This window comes from Camelus ferus, chromosome 1 (assembly GCF_009834535.1).
Source record: "Camelus ferus isolate YT-003-E chromosome 1, BCGSAC_Cfer_1.0, whole genome shotgun sequence".
Taxonomy (NCBI): Eukaryota; Metazoa; Chordata; class Mammalia; order Artiodactyla; family Camelidae; genus Camelus; species Camelus ferus.
This window is the reverse complement of record NC_045696.1, coordinates 66512385-66527121: the sequence shown is the minus strand read 5'-3', so window position 1 is coordinate 66527121 and position 14737 is coordinate 66512385. Positions and strand designations below refer to the sequence as shown.

General features: G+C 40.0%; 1 protein-coding gene across 2 annotated transcripts in view; it reads right to left on the bottom strand.

Annotated features, from left to right (window-relative positions):
- The window catches only part of P3H2 (prolyl 3-hydroxylase 2), a 135305-nt gene that overhangs the window by 115832 nt on the left and 4736 nt on the right, over positions 1 to 14737 (bottom strand). The window contains exon 1 of one of the 2 annotated variants that reach the window (XM_032482200.1): positions 13433 to 13541. The exons of the other annotated variant lie outside the window; for it this stretch is intronic. The gene's annotated coding sequence lies outside the window, so the exon portion shown is untranslated. Of the gene's footprint in view, positions 1 to 13432; positions 13542 to 14737 lie in introns of those variants that run through there. 2 annotated transcript variants of the gene reach the window in all.

Below are 14737 nucleotides of genomic sequence, written 5' to 3'. Positions count from 1 at the left end.
CTAAAGACACAAGAAAGAAATAACTGTCCAATAAATCTACAAAGTAAGGAGACCAACTATAAATATACCACTTTTCTTCACCATCAGGAAAACCTTAGATTAAAGATGTAAAATTACTGGTCCAAAGTCATGCAGAAAGGAAATGAACGACCAGGACAATTATCCAGATTTCCTGACTGAGCATCCACAATTGTTTGGTTGTATCAGGACAATGCTGCCATAGCCACGCCAACTCTAATCAATATCACAAGTCTGAAAACTTGTTAAAAGAATAGAGTCAGTATTTCCCAGAGTGTGATCCATTCGTTTTAACAGAAAAGTTAACATATGTTTCATGCTAAAGACTTGCCAGGCATATCTAAGCCCTTTACATGAATCAGCTTATTTAATCACCATAATATTTCTAGGAGTTGCTCATCTTACAGACAGGAAAACTGAGACTTATTACCATGTTCCTTTTCCAGATGATAAAAGTGATTGATCAATTCTAGAGACATTAAATAACTTGCCCAAAGTTACAAAGCTATGCATACAGAGGAACTTGAAGTGACCCGTGTCTCAAATCCAAACTCGTTCAGAGTCTACAAAATATAAAGAAATACTCCTCAGAATGATACAGTGTTCACCATTTTGCTTATAATTCCCAATATGAAAGAACAACAAACCCCACCCAAAAGTTTAAGAGCAGAGATTTAAGCTGAAATGTCTCTTGGACCACATAGTGAGAATGGACAAGAGACGGCTAAGTCCATGAAGATGTGACAACTTAGGGGAAACTCAATATCAAAAACAAGTTGTAACTTAACACCACTCAAGGGAAAGACATGTAAATATACCATGAAAGGCAAAAATCAAAACAACAACAAAAATGTGTGTAATGGTAGACTATCTCTTTCAACGTACTAGCTCAGATTCTGAAAATCACATAGTCCTGTAGCTGATCAGAGAATGAAAGCCAGCACTGTATATCCATGTTTACACTGAGCATATGTAGAATGTTTACAAATTAAATGCAAACATACACCAAGAACTGGACAAATATAGTCAAGGTTCATACAACTGTCATCTCTCTGATGTGAAACGGACAATTGTGAGAATTACCCTGATGGCTCAAGGAAGAAAGTGAAGGAGTGTGGATTCCACCTCAGATGGGAACCGCTTTTGGGTGATCCCACGGTCAGCTGTGCCACTGTACTAGCTGTTGGCTGGAAACCGTATTCTCACACCCGGCCCCTCCCATGCTGTCACAGATCAGTGAGCCAGCCACCCAACGGGGTCAAAAGCTCCCACCTATTAAAGAAGGGTGACAAAGGGCTGAATTATATCGCTTTAGCTTGGAAATACCGTGTATCAGAAAAGACAAAGACACAGAAGAGTGACATCATGAGGGCCTTGAAAAGGAAACTTACTGGGATTTATAGCTTTGTGGCTATAAAGCACTCTTCAAATCTGAACAGGGAGCAGCTGTGACATGTTGGCAAGAACACTGGCCTTGGGACCAGAAAAGCTCCACACTGTCACAGCTCTGCCGTTTTCCTCAGGATCTGACTGGACAAACCATGGAACCTCAGCTCTCCCCGCAGGGCTCTCGTGAGGACGTAAGGACTGGGGTATGAACATGTAACCCAGCAGGACCTGTGGGGCCTTCCAGGGTCAGACCTCTCCCCCATATCCTCTGCTGCAGCTCCTCTCTGAAGGACCCAGGTAATAGTGTCTCAAGTATATTTCCTGAATCTTTCAGATGCTAAAACCCACCATCAAAGGGAAGAAATTAACTACTTGATGATAGAGAGCTCATAGCACCCAGACCTCCTGGCGCCTGGGAGTTGACAGTGTTGGCCTCCATTACCTCAATATCAACCAATCAGAGATTGTGCAGGAGCTGATCGTGTACCCCGCAACCCCCTCCCTCACCTGGCCTTTAAATATGCTTTGCTGAAACCCTTCTGGGAGTTTGGGGTTTTCTTGGGCATGAACCACCCCATCCTCCTTGCTCGGTCCTGCAATAAACCTTTCTTGGCTCCAAACTCCAACATTTTGGTCTGTTTGGCCTCATGGTGAGGCAAGCACATGAATTTGCCTTCAGTAACAAACGGACTTGATGAATTTCCCAGCATGATGCAAACGTGAGAGTCGATTTTCCTCATTCCCACTGTAATTTTCACCACTCAGAAACAAAGAGAACCCAGTTCAGGAAGCTGAGTGCTGGGATATATTATGCATGTCCTGACCCTGTCACTGATGTGCTGCATGACTTAAAGGAAGGAATTGCTCTGATTTTTCCAACACTGATTCTTTCCCTGCATTTGAATATCAGAAATAATGATGCTGGCTTCTCACAGAGAATTCAGTAAAGAACTCAGTAAGAGACTGACTCATAAAACAAACATGCTATTGATAAAAAGAAAAAAAAAATTAAACCCTAAGAAGGCATAGCCCTGATACAACTGCAGCCCTATGATCACGCCAGTTGTGACTTGCAAATTAATGAGACTCCCACTTACGACACTACGGGGCCCACTCAGATTCTCCTCGTGTGTTCACATTCCTTCACCTCTTTTCTGCATCATGAGTCACATCTAGAAAGTCTTCCTTGAAGGCCCAAATTTTCTTGCTCCTAAATTTCCCACAAATGGCCAGATCATCTTTGGGAGCTTCTGTTATCATAGGAATTCAAAACAAGAAGCTGCAAATATTCTAACCATTGGCCTTATCAAACAATTGCTGCTTCAAGTGTTGTTTTAAGCAACAGCTTCCACTCCCTACTCCCTGTCCCCCAGAGTAAAAGCATGCATGGGTCTGGAACGGATTAAAGGAAGTCAGAGATCTTAAAAACGGCCAGGACAAAAAGAAACTTCCACATACGCCCTCTTATGTCTGCACTGCCCACATTTGATTTATGTAAGCTCAAAAGCATTTGGAAAAATACTTTCAGGTCATATTATTAAACTTGATGGCCAGTATGGATATTGTCACTGCCCCCACCCTTAGGGTGGGAAAAAATAAAAGAGGTTTTTATTAATACAGTAAAAGTAATTTTATGAGGTGAAACAATTTTATAAAGCATACATATTCCTTTAGGAATAAGAAGTTACTTGCTTTGACATTACATTTGTACAGCACTCGAACGTTTTCAGATACTTTCCATGATCCTTACAGTTTACTTGTCCCATAGATGGGGTAAATATTAGCAGTATCCCCCACTTCAAAGAAAGGGAACAACAGTTTTAAAGAAGTTAAACACTTTTCCAGGGATTTGTGGCATCAGTCTATTGTCTTGTAATCAGACCGTGTACCATTTATGATTTAAATGACACTAGAATAGAGTTAATCTCATGTTACGCAATTGAAAATTAAGAGGTGAGGTCTGAAAATCACAGTCACAATTCTTCTTAGGTCACCTAAGCAAGATGTGAGGTGGAATAATAGATGACAGATAGCCCATGAGAAAAATAACAGCGACAATGTAGCATCAGCAACAATGACTATTTACTGAGTGCTGCTGCTGCGAGGCAAGCGCGGCTGCTGTGCCAGGTGCCTGACGGGTATTCATCCATGAAATCCTCACAACCCCCCTATGACTTAACCCTGTTTTAAAGACAGAGACTTCACGTAACTTGCTGAAGGTCTTTTACTTTTTAGATCAGTGCTTCTTAAATGTTTCTTAAAAGGTATCATTGTCCGTGGCTTATTAAATGGGCTACCAATAGTTTCAGGCTTAAAAGTGACTTTGTTAAGGTCTCTTTCACTAATCAGAAATGTAGGTTTAATTATGATTTTCATAGAAATCCCACCATGGTCTTAATTATCATGACATTCTTAAGGTCACACAAGCTCTTTGCTGCATGGCCCAGTCAGCTACCACTCAGCTATCAAGGTGCATTTAATTTTGCTGACTTTATAACATTTACATGTGGTGTATTATTATTAAATTTGCAATTGTATTATCATTGCTATGTTTTGAGACAGCACCATTTTATGAAAAAAGGAAACATTGTTCTTTAGTGATTCACTGAAGCCTAATAATAGAAATAACAACAGTAACAAACACTAGAACTAGAAGTAATATAACTGGTAAAAAAAAAAAAGATTCTTTGTAAAGTTACACTCCTTGTAGCAAAAATAATTACACTCAATATTACTACTTAGAAGCTTCTAAAAAAAAGTCTAAAATTAATAACACATATTATGACTAGGAAGAATGAGCTTCTGGAAAAACTCCATTTTCAAATGACTGCAAGATGTCACATAACTCAATACACACAATGAGGAAGGACAATTACTATCATATGTTTTGATATAACTATATTTTGCTGTATCATTGGATAATACGTTAGCAGAGAATCCTATCTGGACAACTAGCACCTATGCGAGGGAAGAGTCAGGAATAACTTGTTTATTTATCACTAAAAGCCCATGCACCATGGAAAAGACTTCGCGGTTCTGGTTTAATTCCCAATATTGTGTGAATCAAAACATGGGTGTGTTGGAACAAGATGTGTTGAAATCAAAATGGGTGACAGAGCACTGATTTTTTGGGTTTTATGCAGCAAAAAAAAAAAAAAAAAAGAAGAAGAAGAAAAATAGTGCATTTTAAATAAGAGGTCTCATCTGAATGCCGATACGTAAATTACTTTATCTATAGAGAACAGTTGGTATTAACATTTTATATCCTGATCTTGACATTGTCCTTGTCCTTGTCATTACAGGAAATGATGAAAATGTTGAATAAAACTGAATCTTGATTACCTGCTTACAGGTTTTCAAAAGGGAGCCTGCAGCACTGTGTAGTAAATACAACAATTTTTCTAACACTGAATTTAGAGAAGAGAGTTATTTTTTTTTTGAATTGAGTGATGACATTGAAATATTTCTTCAGATCATTGATACTGCTTCAGAAGACTATGTCTATGATTGCAAAAAAGCTTGCATACTTGGCTTTCCTCTCCAATATATCCAGTATTTTATATTGCCCAAGCTTACCATTTTAATGTCTTAATATCAAAATTTTTAATGGCAAGGGTAAGATACTCAGTTGGACTTACTAAGCCCATGTTGAGGAGCCAACAATTCCATTACACAGTTTCCTAACATTTAGTGACTTTGTTTTATCAGAAGAAATACTGTGAACTGAAATATATTAAATCTGAAATATTAAACACTGAAATATATTAAATCTAGTAGAGACTTTCAAGATTATATATTCCAGTCACCTCATTTTATAAATGAAGAAACTAAAGCCAAGAAAGGGGAAATAGATCATCACATCACCATAATTAGAGCCACAGGTTCCTAACTCCTTACTCGAACGTTGTTTCCGACATTTCCACCCAACTTTACGTTAATAATCGTTAATTGACTTATCAAGCTGGCACTGCCGTGAAAGAGCTCTCTTTAAAAATTATGACCAAGTGCACAGAATGGCATTTTTAAATGTTTAATTATGATAGGGACAAATTCATGTCCCAGGAGAACTGATAGTTCAAATTCAATAAACAAGCATCAAGTTCCTACCAAGTGCAAAATGATTAAACATAATACTAGCCATGTGTGAATGTTCAGGTCAAAGACTGGCACATAATAATCTAGAACATAGGAGGTACTGATTATGGAAATGTCATATTTATTCTGAGACAGTGAGAAGGAGAAAAGGCATTTTTTTCTTACTTTAAATCGTAATAAGTTTGTTTCCCATGTATAACATAGCAAGTAAACCTTTATTAAATATCCTGTAGGGGAAATGAACCAGAATGATCAAATACTTATTTGTTTATGAAAGGTTAAATCACAGTATTCCAGAGGGGTTCCCTCTGTGGACCTATAAATAAGTGAAAGGGCAGGAAGGTGGCAACCCAGCTTAAGGGCTGGGATTTTTTATACCTCTAAAGCAGAAGTCGGAAAGACTTTTAATAATTTGACATGCATCATAGCACAGCCCAACTGATCTACTTAGGTCTGATTTAGCAGTGGTGAGATTGGACTGGAGATTTTTATTAGAGATCAGAAAGGCTTTTCTGTAGCTTTCTGCAGTGAAGTATTGGTAATAAAGCTTACTCAGAGTTTGAAATCAAGTCTACTCAAACTGTGTTCATCATCATCATTATAATCTAAAGATCACTTAAAGAGTCTGCATGCTGGTTCTGAACAAGATGGAGTAAACGCGTTTCTCCTAGACCTCCTCTTAAGGAACACCTAAACATTCCTGACAGACACACACAGGAAAACTCTGGAAGGTGGTGTGATGAGGTGAATGGGCTAAGGACCTGGCCATTGAACACAATGGTGAATTTCCTCCGTTCTCTTTGTGTCTCCCATACATCCCAGATTGGACAATCAAGAAACCTGCAACCCCAACATGCCAATGGGAGCAAAGGCCCCCCAAAAGCATGTTCTCCTTTGTTAGAGGAATGGAACAATTAGGCACAACAGAACAGAAACCTCTGTGGTAATACCCACACAACTGCAGCCAAACAGCAGGGGAAGAAACCTTGCTGCACCTCGCCCTTGGTCAGCTCCCAGGGCAAGGAGCCTGGGGGTCCACTCCCCTTCTCTCCAGGGGTAGCAGGCACTTCTTCCCCACCCAATTAGAGTAGTTAAAAAAAAAAAAATCCAGAGGGAGGGAGCTAGATAAAGGAATTCCTTAAATATTCTTTAGGAGTATTTAATATCCTTTAAATATTCTTAAATATGATGCTCTAGGCAGACCCACTAGCAACTCAGATGGGAAACTGGCCAGAACTGACACTGGCAGAAGGTCTGGTAACTGAACTACAGTGTGGAATATGGCCAGGTTTTCAGTTTGGCCTCTGGATACACACAAACGAAGCAAATTAGAATAGCACCACCTGGGCTCTGTAAATGAAAGCGGGTTTTCTGAGTATATCATGATACACTCGCTAAGAGAGGCAAACCCACCCTTAATTCTTATTAAGCATGGATGTTCTGATCAGTTTTTATCCATTTAACTTAAAACTCTCATTGATACAAAGTAACCGCAACTAAATCCTTTTCAGATGTTATCTCAGAGATGCTTGAGCCAGAAATCAGAGGACTAATGCAGTTCACACACATGGATATTGTTACTGCTAAATATTCCATGCGTGTGTGTGTGTTCCCATGTGTGTTTTAAGGCCGTAGCAATGTTTTGTTCTCTTTCCTTTTGTGCCTTCTGTAAGTTATTTATAGGGGTTGTGCTGGTGACCCTGGTCTGAGATTACATTAGCCGGAATTAAGAAGCAGGATAGAAAGAAAGGTGTAAGGTGTTTCCAATGAAAAAGGTTTAATGATTCACCATCTGTGGGTATAAGACAAATTTTCATTTCATAAGATCATGGAGTCTTATTAACTCTGGATTGGAAAACATGTTAAAATCTTATCTACTTCAACAATCTCTTTAATGGTTGAAACTTAAATGCAATCTCCCTGTTTAAGCATTTGTCTGACTCATGTTCAAACACCTTCTTAAGCTACTTACACTGAACAGCTGCTAGTATTAGGAAAGTCTTCCATATTTGAGCCAAGATCTTGTTCCCCATGACTTCTGTTACTCGGTCCTACTTGTTCAATTCCCAGGTGCCATAAAGATCAAGAATAATTGTCTCAGATAGCGATCTTTTCAAAACCTCTTTTTTTTTTTTTTTTTGGTTTAGTCTACTCATTCATATTTCACCTGTTTCATGAAACTTAGTTCTGAGTCTTGCATCTTTTTATCCTTCCTGAACATGCCCAGGTTTATCTTGTACCACTTAAAGTATGATTAAGTTAAATATTACTGTGTCCTTCTGTATGTTTTACTTTAAATTAATTGACTGTGCAAAAGAATAGGGCTAGCATCAGATACACTGAAAGTACCTCCTTTCCTTGGACCTTTTAAACTCCTTTTATCTCCATTCTACCACTGTGTATTCCGTTATATTATCTCATCATTTTTCTTTTCCAAAGGTAGACCGTTGGCTCACTCCACCAGTCCACCAAGGTACTGTAGAATCTCAGGCTGGCAGAGGGAGATTTCTTATGAATCATTTGGCCCAATTCCACCTTGTCCAAATGGAGTCAAGACTTTAGTGACAAAATGGGACAAAGCCTAAACTGCTTGATTCCTGGACTCATAACCCTCATATTTTTGAGCTACTCTCTCATTTGCTTGTCATACAAGAAGCAATCTTGTTTTTGGTGTCTGTGATGAAGAGATGTTTGTTGATTCCCTAACCTAGCCCATCTCCCAAGAGTACTCGAGACCAGGGTGGCGAAGAGGCTTAAAGGGGTTTAAAATTCCCAAGACGTGTTGGTCTGTGGGAAGAGATTTTATCTGTTAATAGGAAACAGCGAAGGTTTGGCATGTGTTTGAACAGAGTCCATTTTTTTGAAAAATACAAAAAAGAGGCCATGATCTCATGGAAACTGTGAAATCAACTGGTTTGGAGAATGTAATGGGGAAGAGAGAAAAAGGACTTTTCTCAACATTGCAAAGAAACAGTCCCAAATTCTCATTAGGAAGATGATTTTTGTTTTAGTCTGACGGTGAAAGGAGGCTGGTAAGTCTACGTGCCAATGTACAGAGAATTGAACCTGAAGTCAGTCACTCCAACTGAGCAGGTTAAGCTCTTGTTTTGCACGTCCCCAAGGTTTCCCTACCTCCTGTGCGTGAAATTATCGTCTCAGTTTATCACGATATATTTGCCTAACTGTTCTTTTGCCTTTCATAGTTCCTTACAAATTTGCTCTCTGCACAGCAGCAATTAAGAAAGGGATAAGTACAGCTGACCCTCGAACAACATGGGGGGTTAGGGGAACCGACCTCTGCACAGTCAAAAATGAGCATGAAATTTACAGTTGGTTGTCTTTATCCACTGTCCTGCAAATGTGGGTTCCATAAACAGGGATCATGGAGTGCTGTAGCACTCATTACTGAAAAAAATCCATGTATAAATGAACCCCTGGGGTGCAAACTCATGTTGTTCAAAGGTCAACTGTACTTCTGGGTCAATGCTGACCTAGGTGAGCCCACGATCTTTTTTTTTTTAAGTAACTTCCCACAAAAACCCAGTGATATAGGTATGATTATCCTCATCTTCCAGATAAGAAACTCAGGTTCATATACGTGAACTTTCCCAGTGTCACACCACTAAGAAAAGGCAGGACTTTTTTGAATCTAGGTCTCTTTCAAACCCAAGGCTGTGAGAAGTAAATGAGAACTCAGGTTTTGTCATCAGAAAAACCTAGATTCAAATTCTGATTCTATTATTTACTTGCTGTGTGATCTCAGACATAACCATTTAACGGGTCAAGCTTCAGTGTCCCTATTGCAAAAGGAACAAAAGAAAAAGGTTCAGCTACATCTGGGTTCAAAGAAACCTGAAATGGCAAAATGGCATTTCCCTTAACACTCAGTAAATATGCAGTGCTGTGCATGTGGAATCCCCCTCAAAGCCATTCCTGCTTTCTCTGTTTTACTGAGCAAGCTGAGTGGTCTGCTCCCCTAGGCTTTATCAAAGCAGAAATGTCTCGGCCAAGCGTGGGCCCTATGGCATCGCAGACCAACATCTGCTTCCTAGTGATTGGTTTTATTACAGAGACATGGCTATCAGAGTGTGCGACACCCACGTTTGTCTCCTGCAAACTCCACTCAGGAGTGGGGCCCTGCTTGGACATTAATTGATCGCTCTTGCCTTCCTTTGCTTAATTTTTGCTATCTCCTCTCCATCTTTCTCCTTCTATTTCTGCATCTCCCTCTGCTATGCCCTGAATGTTTGTGTCCCCCCAAAATTCTTATGTTAACACCTAACCCCCAAGGTATTAGAAGGCTGGCGCTGATTAGATCATGAAGGCAGAGCCCTCATGAATGGAACTCACGCCCTTACAAAAGAGAAGTCCCATAGTTCAGGAAATAAACTTAAGGTTACCAGAAGGGGAAGGGAGAAGAGAGGGATAAATTGGGAGTTTGGGATTAGCAGATGCAAATGACTATGTATAGAATAGACAAACAACAAGGTCCTATGCTGTAGCACAGGGAACTATATTCAATGGCTTGTAGTAACCTGTAATGAAAAAAATGTATATATTTATATGTATAACTGAATCACTATGCTGTACATCAGAAACTAATACAACATTGTCAATCAACTATATTTCAATTTTTTAAAATGCGGTGGAAGAGAAGCTACAGAAAGCTTCCTGCAATGTGACATTATAGCAAAGCAGGACTCTCACCAGACACTGATTCTGCAGGTACCCTGATCCTGGACTCCTAGCCTCCAGAACTCTGAGAATTAAATGTTTGTTGTTTATAAACCACCAGCCTATGCTACCCTATTATACCAGCCCGCAAGGCCTGACATGCTCTGACTCTCTTTCACTCCTTTCTTCTTTCCTCTGACTCGCTCTCATTTTCCCTACTTTCTAGCCTTCTGTAAGATGGCATTTTGTGGGATCTTGTGTTTGAGTCAAGCTGCTTTCCAAGAGCATATCTGATAAAGAGCTAACCCCAAGAAAACTAAGAGTTGTAGTGGATTACTTTTAAATGATTGGGTTTGGGTACTTTCCAAGTTGAAGGAGAAACACATTCGTTCTGGAGTTTGGAGTTGACAACTGAAAGGTGTTAGTGTGTATTGCTAAATTTTTGCTAAAGCAACCTGTCCTGTCATGTTCGAATAATAAATAGAGAGAAGCAGATCCTCTGGTCTTTCCTACAAGCTGAATCAGTGAAGCCATGGAAGAGGACCAGCTATGGGATATAAGCTTAGTGATTTGCATCTTGGAAAGACAGGCTCTATTTCCAATGGATTTCCCTTCATAAAAGATTTCAAACTATAGCCAAAATTTTCATAAATATCATGATTCATCAGTGGGCACACTGCCACCTAGTATATACTGTCAAAAACTTGATTTGTACTAGTCTAAATGTCTGTTTATCTTAAAAACGGGTATGTGTTTAAATCAGTGGTTCTCAGTGTGAGGTGCTCTTGACCCAGAGAGACATCTTGCAATATATGGAGACATTTTTGATTGTCACAGCTTAGAAGAGAAAAGAAGTGTGTTGCTACTGCTGTCTGGTACGTAGAGGCCAGAGATGCTGCTAACCATCCTAAAATGTCCAGGGACAGCCCATCACAACAAAGAATTATTCATCCCAAATATCAATAAGCCAGGGCTGAGAAACTTCAGCTTAAATGCCTACTGACCTGAAAACCTGCAGACTCCTCTGTATAACTGAGCCCTTGGTCACCCTATAGAAACAGTGACGGACTAGGAAAGCCTCCGTCCCTGGGGGCGTCTCTAAATGCCATGTGCCACAGCCAAATGCTGACTGTTGATCCTGCATGCAATCTGAAAAATCTTAGGAAGAAATTGTTCCACTCAGCAGGGAAACCATTTGTATGGTCTTCTGGATTAGTTTTTGATATTATAATTTGAGATCATTTTTGAAATCAGCCGAATCTGATTTTAAGCTAATTCACTGTGTCTGGTGTCCCAATTACGTGTTGATTTCTTCATGCAAGCCTATTGATCTTGGCAGAGTGAAGGCTAAAAATTTCACATTCAGGCAGGAAAAATAAATCGAAATTGCCTCAATTAACTTTCCTGTGATTCAGGGTTTGTTAACAGTTTCTCTGCTTTGTTCCAGATGTATTTATTTTATTATGTGTTTTGCTTTTATCCATCTCTTTCCTGAGTTCCAGTATAATGACACCACAGTCTTCAGCAGTGTCCCATTACTTGCCCAAAAACTGAATCCATTCTTTGCAGATAATGAATTCCAGCAGGATCATGCTGATCGCGCTGAACTTCTGGAAAATCTGACATCTTGGATCTCTGTCCTGCTGGCTCTGATGTCTTCATTTCCCTTCCAAAGAAGATCCTTTGCCTGATTCATTTTCATTAGGCTTACTGGGGAACAGCGACAATCCAGGTTCCTGTTTCTGAGTTTTCCCCGAAAGTGGGAAGAACAGTCGTGCAAGGAATAACATTGTATCAGGTAGCTTTTATTTTCAGGGTCTACCCCATTTGGCAAATAAAGGAAGTGGCATGCTCTGTGTTTTGTATCGATATTGTGGAGTTTGTGTTTCCAGTGTGTGTTTTACAAATAGTGGTCATAACAATGTCATAGAGGTTCGACTCAGGGTTCTTGGATTCTGATTGTGGCTCTTCCATTAAATGGCTGGATACATTTGGACAACTTGAGTCTTTTCCAGACTTTATTTTCCCATCTCTGAAATGGGAGGATCGGAACACAAATGTTCTACGACTGTGGCAGGAAGCAGTTGCAGAACTATGGGGGGCTGAGAGGAAAGGGAAAATGAGTATCTTTCCGAAACATGCCCAAATCCTGCACAAGTCATATGGGGGAAAGGGATATAAAAGTAATGTCACAGAAGGAGATGCCTATGTCCAGCCATCAAATTAAATAAGCAGCTCTGTGGCCTCCGTTCAATCAGAACCAGACCCCGACGTTGGTTCTGCCGCTACCTGCTTTCCTCTTCCCTAGACCGACCCCTGCAGCCTTCCCCGCTGTGGATGCAATTCCACTGTGGAGATCACCGATAGGACAAGGAATGGAAAATGAGAGAGAGAAAGAGAAAAACAAATACAGAAAACAAAGGAAAGCAGAGAGGGGCATGGTCAAGTGCAATCAGCCTCTCCTGACGGCCGTCTGCAGCCCTCTCCAGCACTGAAACCCGGACTGAGGCATACCACGCAGACAGCTGACTCCAAATCGTTTTTTTGAAAGATGTGTTTGGGCCATTTGGCAAATGAGGGCCAGCTCTCATGGAAGTTACATAGCTAGGAAGTCAGACAGCAGGAAAGGCGAGATGAATAAAAGGACAGAAAAAGAATTATAGGAGAAAAGCTGAATGGAAAAAAAAAAAAAGGCAGGAGAAATTACTTTTCCTAATGAGAAATGCAAAATTTTCCACCAGACAACTGTGACTCTTGGCTAAGTGGCTCACAGAGCATGGGAATGAAATGCAGGGTGGGCGAGGCCATCCAGGAAGCTGGGCCTCAAGTCTGCTCTGTCTCTAGAGGCACCGGGTGGACTGCGGGTCTCAGTGGCACCACTGATTCACCAGACTGCCCCCCAAGAGGTAGCCATGCCCATTACATAGAGTCTGGAAAGAGTATTGGACTATAAAATTAAAATATCATGTTCTGGAGCCAGCTCCATGTGGTGACCCTCCTTGATTTGTCACGGAATCTCTGAGGCCGGTGTCATCAGTTAGTATGTGATAGACGTCTTCATGATCTCCGAGGCTCCTCCAAGCTGTAGCATTTTTACAGTTTTAATAATTACCACTCCTCACCTTCACCAGACCACATTTCATAAGCAAACTACTTATCCCTCCCTCTCTCACCCCTGCTTCACTGCTCACAGGAGAAAGCCTGTGAGCAATCGCTCCCGTCGTCTCATAGAATCTGAAGCTGCTGTGGCACTTACTGTTGGCAGTCACACTGGATGATGGATAAACTGCTGACTGAGCCTTCAAATGGTCAACCTCCTAGCAGGAATCAGTTGAAATTCTAGCTCCTTAGCACACAGGACTGAAGAGTTGGCTACACATAGATGCTCCCAGGTTTCCTTCCTAAGACGTGGGACAGAAAGATGGTGACTAGTGGGTTTTGATGACTCAAGCACCAAAAAAAAAAAAAAAAAAAAGGAAGAAAGAAAAGAAACACAAAAGCCTCATCCTTTGAGGAAATAACCACTAGGAAATTTCAGATCAACTATTTCAAGAAGACATAAAACCGACTTCTTATTTGAAATAATTTGAGGACAAAATGTACCTAGTCTACATATAGGAAAAAAGAGATTTAAATATGGGATTTGAAAAAGGGTTTTATTCAGAACTAATAGAATATATATTATGCACATATCACGTGGCCTAGGTTTCAAACTCATTTTCTTTTAAGGCATTCATCTAGAAAGAGAAAGAAGTTGACAAAGCAGAGTAAAAGTGAAAAAAATCTTTAAGCCAACCTTTTTCGTTAGTAGAAAACACTAATAAAATAAATTGTGGTCAAGAAAACGGAAGTTGAGGGAGAGGACTCTAGGAGGGAGACAGAATTGCCTAACTTAATTGCATCTCCTTTTTTTCCTTCCTCTAATCCTAAGAAGAAAAACAAAGGCCAAATGGCACAAAGCACCAACTGAGAAACAAAACACAGAGGGGCAAGCTTGTTTTAAGTAAAAAAAATCTAAATAAGTAAACCACAGTAGTTGTCTTTTTTTTAATTGTTTTCTTTTTACTAAATGGCTGGGAACACTGAAAGAAAAACAGATACTGTCAAAGTATTCCTGATGATAAAGCACACAGATAAGAAAAAAAGAAAAGGCTCTCTCTCTCTCTTACATTTGTTTAAATTCCACAAATGTACATAAAGCAGGCTTAGTGCGTCAAGAATTTTCTGAAGCATAGTTTTAGGAAATAAGGATTAAACTAGGGGAAAAGATGGGGGGGGTGTGGTTTGCAACATTAGCCAGTAGTTGCAAGTAGAATAGAGTGAAAAGTCAAACAATCTACAGTCCTTCTGTAACTTTCTCCCCCAACTGACCAGCCAGGAAACCAGATAACTAATTTGGGAATACCTCCTGCCACCATGCAGAAATCCTTCTCAACAATATTTCATACACAAGCAGCCAAACTATTATTCATTCAACAAACATACACTGAGCATTTACAGCTACTTCCCCTGTGTTAGGTATTTGGGGGGAATATAGATGCTGAGACCCAACTGAGACCTA